We start from the raw sequence: 9,115 nt of genomic DNA, 5'->3' as shown, positions 1-9,115 counted from the left end.
TATATATATATATATATATATATATATATATATATATATATATATATCACAAAAGGTTGTAAGAGTTTTTCTGGAAGTCTAATGGACAGGATCACAATTACTTAAAAATTCAGTTTTTGAAATAAAATCTCATTATGAGTAGGATGGCAAAAAGGGATAAGAAAATAAACTTACAGCTCCAGCACATGGCTCATTAAATCTTAGGCTGAGCTGAAATTATTTTTCAAATAAAATGTCCATTACAGCACTGCTTGTTAATTTAGCCACTGAAGTGATATATTAAAAGCTACAATAACAGCTCTGGGCAGAATGACAGTAATTGCCTGTACTGCAATAAAAGCACAAAGTAACCCCAGCATAACACATTATGGAAATCTTACAAACAGTGAATCAGAGTTATTTTGATTTTTGCAGGTTTTACTTCTTTGGATGTTGAACTACTTAATGATTTTTCCACACAGAGAATCTGGTGGGAAAAAAAAAAAAAAATCACACTGTGAAAAGAACAGCGATGATTTGTGACCAACTCCGGCACTTCTGTACCCTACGTTCACATAGCACATTAGCCTTCATTCAGATGAGTAAATGATGGCCCAGATTTCTGTGTAAACAAAAGGAGCTTTTTTTTTTTTTTTAAAGAGTATTCAGGCAGTTGAGACAAGCTAATATTTATTATTAAATAGGCATTTATCAACAGTTCAGTCATCTGAATAACAATTCACCTGGGGGAGAATACCACAGCCAAAATAAGCTTTTGGAGAAAGCAAGTATCTGGCACTATGATAAGTATTTAATTTGCAGGAGATATTTTGACATCAACAAAGAGCAGTGGTACCAGAAGCTGCAAAAACCTCATTAGCCAGGGAAAGTTCTGCTGAAAAAGACAAAATCTTCACAGGACAGCAGGACATCCTGGTGAAATAAAAGTGGCTCTGGGTCTTTCATCATCCAGGTTGTTCCCTGGACCATATGGTCAAAAATGATCAGCTTCTGAACTGACTCCTTATTAAGAGAAGTGCTGGGAGACCTGTTTGCCAGTACACACAACAGGACATTTGTGCTCCCCCTCTAGATACCTCCTTCCAAAAAGTAGGGTTTCAGTATCTTTGAGTTTATTTGTAACAAATGTTTGATTCCTATAATTTCCATACAAATTCAGGCATGTACAAGATACACATTACATCTGAATTTCCTGAATTACTCTTCCAAGTACCAAGGAAATGGAAGAGAAGATTTTTGGTATTCATTTGTTGTAACCACGGAAAACATTTAGGTGCTGGTAAGCAGTGTGATACAAAAGAAGATTTAAGGAAACTTCAAAGAGATTAAAAGACCATTTAATTGATCACAGAGTTGGGAAGATCAATTTTTTTTAAAGGTCATGAAAACACAAAGAAAAGTAGTAATTCTGACTGCTGAGATTACCCATGGTCTATAATGCATTTATCTCTAACAGGACAACTGGGAACATAGATCTGAACTCACGCTTGCAAGAAATGCATGCAGAAGAGATGTGTATTCTCCTGAAAAGCAAAAGCAGGAGAAAAAACATTGTCCTATTACTAATAATAATCACAGAAAAAGACCACAAATAATTCTTGGCCACTCTTCCACGTGAACAATAAATCTATATTATCGCACACCATAATTCTGAGCTCTCCCATCCTAAGATAGGGGCAGGAGACACTATTTGCTCTGCACTTGTACCCTTGCTCCCAAGATGCAGCTTTGCCCATCAGAAAAAGGTCATTTTTCCTCAGTTTTCACAATTCAGACACTGGCACAGAAATACTGACATTTTAAAAAATAAAAGATACTCCTCCTTCCTGAGCTATAACATCCGAATGTTAACCCCAGAAGATTAAAGCTTCCTTAGATCCCATGCATTCCCCTCTTCAAATCAGAGAAGACAGCTGAACACCCTCATTCTGCTTTGTTTCATCTACTCAAGGAGGCAGAGGTCACCCTTCTTCCAAACTGATTAAGACCCTTAAGACAACAGTTTGATCAACTGTTGCCAACAGCAGAGGTCAAGTCAGACATGTCTGGAGCTAGGAACTCTCCCTCTCTTCACTTTTGGCAATAACTTTCTTCTTCATAACTTCTGACTTTACAGTCAGAATACCAAAGCTAATAATCAAAAATCCAATTGTATTCCAGAAAAAAAAGAAAGAAAAAAAAAAAAAACACAATGGAAAGCAAGGCTTTTGTATCAGCCTGCAATGACAGAGAAATGAGAACAGGTGCCCCAATTATTGAATATATTTTAAAAATAAAAATGCACAAAATAAAACGATGTGCATAATCAACTCAGTTTCCAACAGCCTTTCTGTTCTCCCCCACAGTACAACAGTGTTCTAATCCACTCCTTATGTGACAAGAGTTGTAGTTTATTTAAAATAGAACACAATTACTGCAACTAAAATAATTGTTTGAAGTTGATTGTTCTGTTGAACTGCAGGTTCCTATATTTATTATATATAAATCTAATATTCTTTATGAGCAACACATTCACAAGTTTATAGTAATATATTCCCAGTCTGTATTTGCATGCTTTCATGTTAACACCATGCATGACAATGGAGATACAATTACAAACTTGCATGGGATGAAAGAAATAATATTAATACTATTGCCCCCAAATACATGGAAATTATTTTTTTAATTATTCTTATATAATCACCAAACCCAATGTATTAACAAAATAGTGTCCTCATCTTCATAACTGAAAGATTTGCTTGTTTTGGAACGACTGAGCTGAGCCCACACATTTCTGTTTTTAGCACTTATGATTCCAGCAAATATCTTCCAAGTTAAATTTCTAGTTACATTCTGTTCTGAAAGTGTAACAATTGCTAAATCCCAGAGAAAAACTGTTAAGACAGAAAAGAGGCTGTTGAACTAAAACAAAGGCTACTCTCTAGTACCTTTGTGTAGAAATTAAGCCTTTCTTTGCAGTAGTCGTCAACATCACCCTACATTATTTCCTGAGCAACACAGGGACATTGTCCCTACCCATCTTTCATGAGCCTTCTTCTATTGCAGTGGTCTCCTAGTCACTCATACAAGCCAAGCCTCCAAGCCTAATTTGCAGTGCTGACAGTCCTTCCAGATCAAGTGGCAGAATTTAGATGCCTAGCAATATATGGCAGGATGCTACCAGAACACCAAATTTTATTTAAGGTATGTGTGATACTTAATCAAGAGTAAAGAGTCTGTTTGCCTACAGTACCCCACTACCAATAATTGCTGTATTTTACAGAATTTATCCCCTCAAGAACTCCATTTCAGCATCTCACTTTTCTCACATGGGCATCAGGAGAGCTTTCGAAAGGTCTGCAGTGCCTCTCTGCAAACCTTGACTCTCACCTACGTGTGCAGATGGTCATTTACTGAAGCCAATCATGGACATCTCATTAGTCATTTAGATGAAACTGTAATGCTTACTGAAGGACTGGATGCACTCCTCTTTGCCCTTCTGCAGTAATGAAAAGCAGTGAAGTTTCCAAACCTTTCCACGTTGACTATTCAATAAAAAGAGATTGCTTAGCATCTGTCAGATCTCTGAATTACATGCAACTTTCAAAAAAGAAAAGAAAAAAATATATCAATTTTCTCTATAAATTTTCTTAATTATTAGCCTTTGAAATACCAGTGATAATTGCGAGGTACCTAAAGGGAATTGATTTTTTTCCTAAAGTCAGCCCAGCTGGTCCTGAAAAGGACTAGATGACAAGGTTTCTTTCAAGCTAACACAAGGTACTGAGAAGAGCTAACCTAGAAATGTATATTATTTATTTATTGTCACAATATCATCACCAAGTCCACAAGCAGTAATTCACAACACTTTCAAAAAATCATAAGGGGACATTAGAGACACTAAAGAAAGTAACAGGAAATTTAGGAATTGGAAATTGGTGTCATGGATCAGCATTAGAAAACAAGTAAAGAGCTCTAACAATAATGCTCAGTGCTCTGTCATCTGAAAAGGTACATTCTACTTTAAAGACTTTTAAAGAAACTGCATTCCTATTCACTGAGGTTAGGAGAAATTAAGACATTATTATCAAATTTCAAAGACATTCCAAGTAATATCTTCCACTGCCATCTCTATCCTGAAGTACACTGGAAGGAATACCCACTTTCCAGCAACAGGAGAGAAGAGAGAGACGAAACCTTATCTACAACCTGCTGGCATAGCCCCCTGTATCTCTATAGACTCCTCATCCAAAATATAAAAAGTATAACATCAGATTCATATGGGTTTTGTTTCATGATCTTCTTACATCCCCTGTTTCAGGAGTAAAACCATCAGAAGATATTGAAAGGATTATTCGGATGCTTTTATTGCTCCAGCTGAAACCCCAGCTTTCTAATTCATGGTAACATTTGACAGCTGCATTAATGTATGTTTTCAGAGAATTGAAGCAAAATGTCATAATTTGTTTGAAATTCAGTATTAAACCTAAAGATTAAAAATATATATTTTCAATCTAAATGTTTTGTGACAGTTTCTCCTAAGTATATAATTTATGAAAAGAAAACAGAATAAATGTCAAAAGACAAGCAGCACTGAAAATGAAAAATGAGAACAATATTTTCACTTTTTTTTTTTTTTTTTTTTTAAATATTGTGATTTTCATTAATGTCTCTCCAGAGACTGCAGTTGAATAAATTGGCTCTTCCTAACAGGAAAGAAGAAAATGAATGTAAAAAAAGAAAAAAAAAAATGTTACAAGCACAAATTAATTTTTAGAAACGATGGCAAAAAAATGTGCAAATAAATTATTTAGTTTCTCTACTAGAACTTGGCACCGTTTCACTGATACGGGACGTGACACAGTTACAAGCACTACTCCAACAGAACACTGCTAAATATCTTTTTCCACATGCTTAGAGGCTTTATTGAATTACACCTCAATCATTTTAAGTAAAAGCTCAGTGGTGAAAGTCAAATCTTATACTGATACCTCATCTTCACCCACCTTCAAAACAGTAAGAGAATTTTTTTAAAGTTAGGTTGGCATTGGGCCTACATATTAAAGTAGAAACTTGTGATGTGTACAGACACTTCCTTCTGCTCAGTCGTGAGTCACCTTTTTTCACCTACTGAACTATAAGATGTCTGATGGTTCAGAACAACAGTCTTAACATTCAAAAGAAGTATTTTTCAACTTAGAAGCACATTCACATCATACCTCAAATGTTGTTCGAACAATCTGTCATTCATTAAGTCATCTCACAACTACGCATTGTATTTTTTCCATGTCTGTTCTTACATAGCTTCACTTTAGAAAATATTTGAAGTTTATTCTCCACTACCTCTTTGGAGACACGAGATACCTGCAACAAATACCACACATTAGCTTCATCATTGCAACTGCTCTTCAGCTTTGGCCAAATTAACCCCGGAGCCACATAAAGACTTTCGATATTAAATATTTCTTCCTCGTAAAGATAAGCAGTTAAACTTGCCTCTTCTCAGCACTTTACGTACATAATTTCTTCTGTACAATGGTGCATCACTCTTGTTGTAAGAGCCATCACTTACAGCCCCTACCCTTTTTCTTCCTGAAAAAGGATGTGCACCATGAACACCACGGAGTTCTCTGATTGATCATGCAACTCAGCACTTACTATAGCTTTCATCTCCACAGTGCCCTGTAAACAGGCATTAAACACAAGAACTGTGCATTCAGCCAGATAAGCAGTAATTATTATCCTCCACAGAGTTATAAAACTCTGCATTCTGCCAAGGAGAGCTCTGTACAGGACAGTGCTCCCCCTCCATCCTCAACCCAGCTCACAGTAAACCACCTCTTACACCATTGACCTTCACACTGCTGGGGTCTACATCTACTCATCTTTGCAGAAATCATTCCAGGTAAACAGAAGCGTTTTACGTTTTCCCTGAAGTAGGATGTGGTTTTGTATTTACACCCCCCTCTCCTTGCATTTAACTGCTATCAAGCAAATGGCTCTTTAGCTGTGAATATCAGTTCCCAGTGCACCTCATCATTTTAGGCAATAAATAATCCATTCCTGTCAAACTAATACATTTCTACCATAATACACTGTGCCTGAGATGGTGTTGCAAAGTACCTGTACTTACCTTCTCTCAAAAAGAAGTGTTTTATGGAAAGCAAAAAGACTCTTAGTAAATCTTTGTTAAAATAATTAAAAAAAAAAAGCAAAACCCTTGCATGATGGTAGATGTGCTGCAGCAAATAGCAGACAAAAAACATCACTGGCCAGAATTGCATTGAACATCCAAGGTTTCTTCTTGGTCTCATCATAAAGGACAGCTTTTGATTTACAAATTTAGTTCAGGATGACAATATTTTATTTCTACAGTTGTTTGCTGCAGGAAAACGCACATTGCAGATGCACAGATTTGCAAACCAGACATATGGTGCATATGCTTTTGGTTATTAATTACCTTGTAGTAATTAATGAAAATCCATCTCAAGCTGCTGACTTGCATTTCTCATTGTTAAGTGAGGTCAAAACTTCAGCAAATAGGGAGGTGACTTCTTCCCCAGACCAGCTGCCTCACTGCATGTGTGAAGTCCTACAGTCTTTGAAAAGCTATTACTGCTCCTAAGGTTTGGAAAGAAAAAACCTGTGAAGATCTGCTACTGCATAAACAGATGTACTTGAAGCCTGATAGTAAGCATCAAGAAATCTCAAGAAAGAGGTTCAATATGAGTTTAATTGCCATCTTGTTTGCACCCAGCTAGTGCAATACTTACACTGAACTCATTACCAGTCAGTATAAGGCAGAGTGATATGCTCCAAGTATGAAAAGCCCCTGAAAATGCAACTGCATTTCATGTGCAGCTCTTTCTTCCTCACCTGTTTGACAGTAGTCTTTTTCTATGATTTCCCCAAAAAGTTCTAACCCAAAACTTAAGCTTATCTTCTCCATGCTGTGTTCAGAAATCTCAACTTTCCTCCCAGACTCAGGACAGAATTCTTAGGAGCTGACAAAGAAAGCAATGAGAAAAATGTCAGGCAAGAGAAATAGCTATACCTTGCAGAAAAGAAAATGTTTATGAGAAAAAATAGATGAGTGTTCTAAGCACGAGCACCAGATTAGAAGTGACAGCAGCCAGTAAATGTGAAATAGAGAAATACAAAAATTGATAACACTCTGGAAACTTTAAAGGACAAAAGAGGAAGAAGGACAAAAGCAGCAACATTTAAAATATGATGTCTGGTAGAAAGGAAAAATCAATCACATTTCATACTTGGGGGCCTGGGAAGATGACACTGACAGATGCTACCGTATGAGATGAAAAAGGAATGATGGAAAAAAGCATACCAAAAAAATGCACCATGCTGAAATATGTGAAAAAAAGACAGATTCTTACTAAAAGGTTAAGTACAGTTTGGGAGCTGAAGACAGTAAAAAAAAAAACAGTTTCCTTTGGTGTCTGCATTCATATGTATTATTCTGCCCATCAAATCCTCCTGCACCCAAAGAGGAATAACCCCATGAAGCACTGCAAACATGGGCAAAAAGGTCGGAAACAACCTGGGAGGCCCTGATGGACAATTTGAATGAGTCTGCGAATTGCATTCTGAAATACCAGAAGTTCCACATGAAAATAAAAGCACACACTTTCACTATGATGGTGGTAAATGCTGTCACAAGCTGCCCAGAGAAAATGCAGAATCTCCATTCACAGATATGGCCAAAATCAAAAAAAAACTGAAATGGAAGTTTTCATTTACCCTAGGAATCTAATTCAAGTCAAGAAAATTAAAATATTTATTTTCATTTCATTAACAATAAATAGTTCATGATTCTAGGTGAGCAATGAGATTGCACGCAGATTGCACGCTAAACTTGCAAGGTCTGTCACTGCCAATGAGCACCCTCATCTCCTTACTAATACATGCCACAAACAGAGCTGGCCAAACAAGTCCTCTAGAGAAATGGCTTAATTTCTTGATTATATTTAACAAAGCCTTAATACCTTACAGGGAAACAAAAAAGCTAAATGGATTTAACAGAACAGCAAAGCTTTCATGAACATTACGAAGTGCAGCAGGAGTTGTAACATATCACCTTATATATTCATGTCTTCCCAGATTTTAATGCTAAAACCCTTGAACAGGTGAGCCACTCAGCCCCAAGCCAGCCTGTAGCATTGCACGCAGTTGTTGTGAGCAAAGAGCACGGCCCCACGCTTGGTCTCATTGACCAATTTCTCTCCCATTGACTTCAGGCCATCAGTCCAAGCTGTCTAGGTCTCCGTAGGGCCTCCCTACTCCTAGGCATATCAACACCTCTCTCCAATTTGCCATTGTCCATGAAGTTATTGAGAGGTCCGATCCCAATGGAAATTAAAGAACTTGAAGAAGTGATTTGCCTTCGTTTTGGAGTTTGAGCTCAGAAAGGCTATTCAGATGTTTCTCAGATTTTGTACCATAGAATTCACTTGGACCAAAAACAGGAATGAACCCATTACCAGGCTAAACCATTTTCTTGAGAGGCTGTGGGCAGAAGATAGTCATAGCAGTGAAAAGTTGGCCATCATTTGTGTAAAGTCCCTCCTGTTATGGGAGTACACCTCCCAGCTCATATCCATAAATCCTCCTTTGCTTCTGTCCTAAGCCTCACAAAAATTTCCTTAACAATAAAACATTTATATAATTTGACAGAAGTAAATCTTATTTTCCTATTTTATTTAGGAGCCTGAAGTTTTACACTAAATACCAATTCAGTCTAATAAAGATTTTACGTTACACCAATCCAAGTAATGAGAAGCTTTCCAGGAACATCCTATTCTCAGTCATTGCCATAAGCTCCACAGTATTCTAAAGTACTTAATTTCCATGGGTCATGCTATCTCAGGCATTTCATGTTATGTGATCTGTAGTTTCGTTCATTTCTTAGGATTATTTTTCTTGCTCAAGCAGCTTTTCTATGAAAACCCAATGTTTTTATCTCCTTTCTGAATTGGATTTATAATCTGGAATGTCAGAACCTTAATTTCTGTTCCTGAATACTCATCTTTCCAGATCAGAAACAGAACATGCTTTTATATCCTAATTGATCCCCAAAAAAATTTCTATTAGTTATGCTAAGTAGTAAATGCTTATAAGC

At 36.7% G+C, this 9,115-nt stretch overlaps 1 long non-coding RNA gene across 1 annotated transcript; it reads right to left on the bottom strand.

The window, feature by feature from the left end:
* Nucleotides 1–5,214: 5,214 nt before the first annotated feature.
* On the bottom strand, nt 5,215–6,909 carry LOC122175708. The gene is made up of 3 exons (XR_006177481.1): nt 6,856–6,909; nt 6,440–6,600; nt 5,215–5,343 (listed from the first exon to the last, which is right to left on the bottom strand). It is a non-coding gene; the product is annotated as an uncharacterized LOC122175708 (long non-coding RNA).
* Nucleotides 6,910–9,115: the final 2,206 nt, after the last annotated feature.

Source organism: Lagopus leucura, unplaced genomic scaffold (genome assembly GCF_019238085.1).
Source record: "Lagopus leucura isolate 7727_CA_CO unplaced genomic scaffold, USGS_WTPT01 Super-Scaffold_741, whole genome shotgun sequence".
NCBI lineage: Eukaryota > Metazoa > Chordata > Aves > Galliformes > Phasianidae > Lagopus > Lagopus leucura.
The sequence above is the reverse complement of the archived record's forward strand: the minus strand, read 5'-3'. Positions and strand labels throughout refer to the sequence as shown.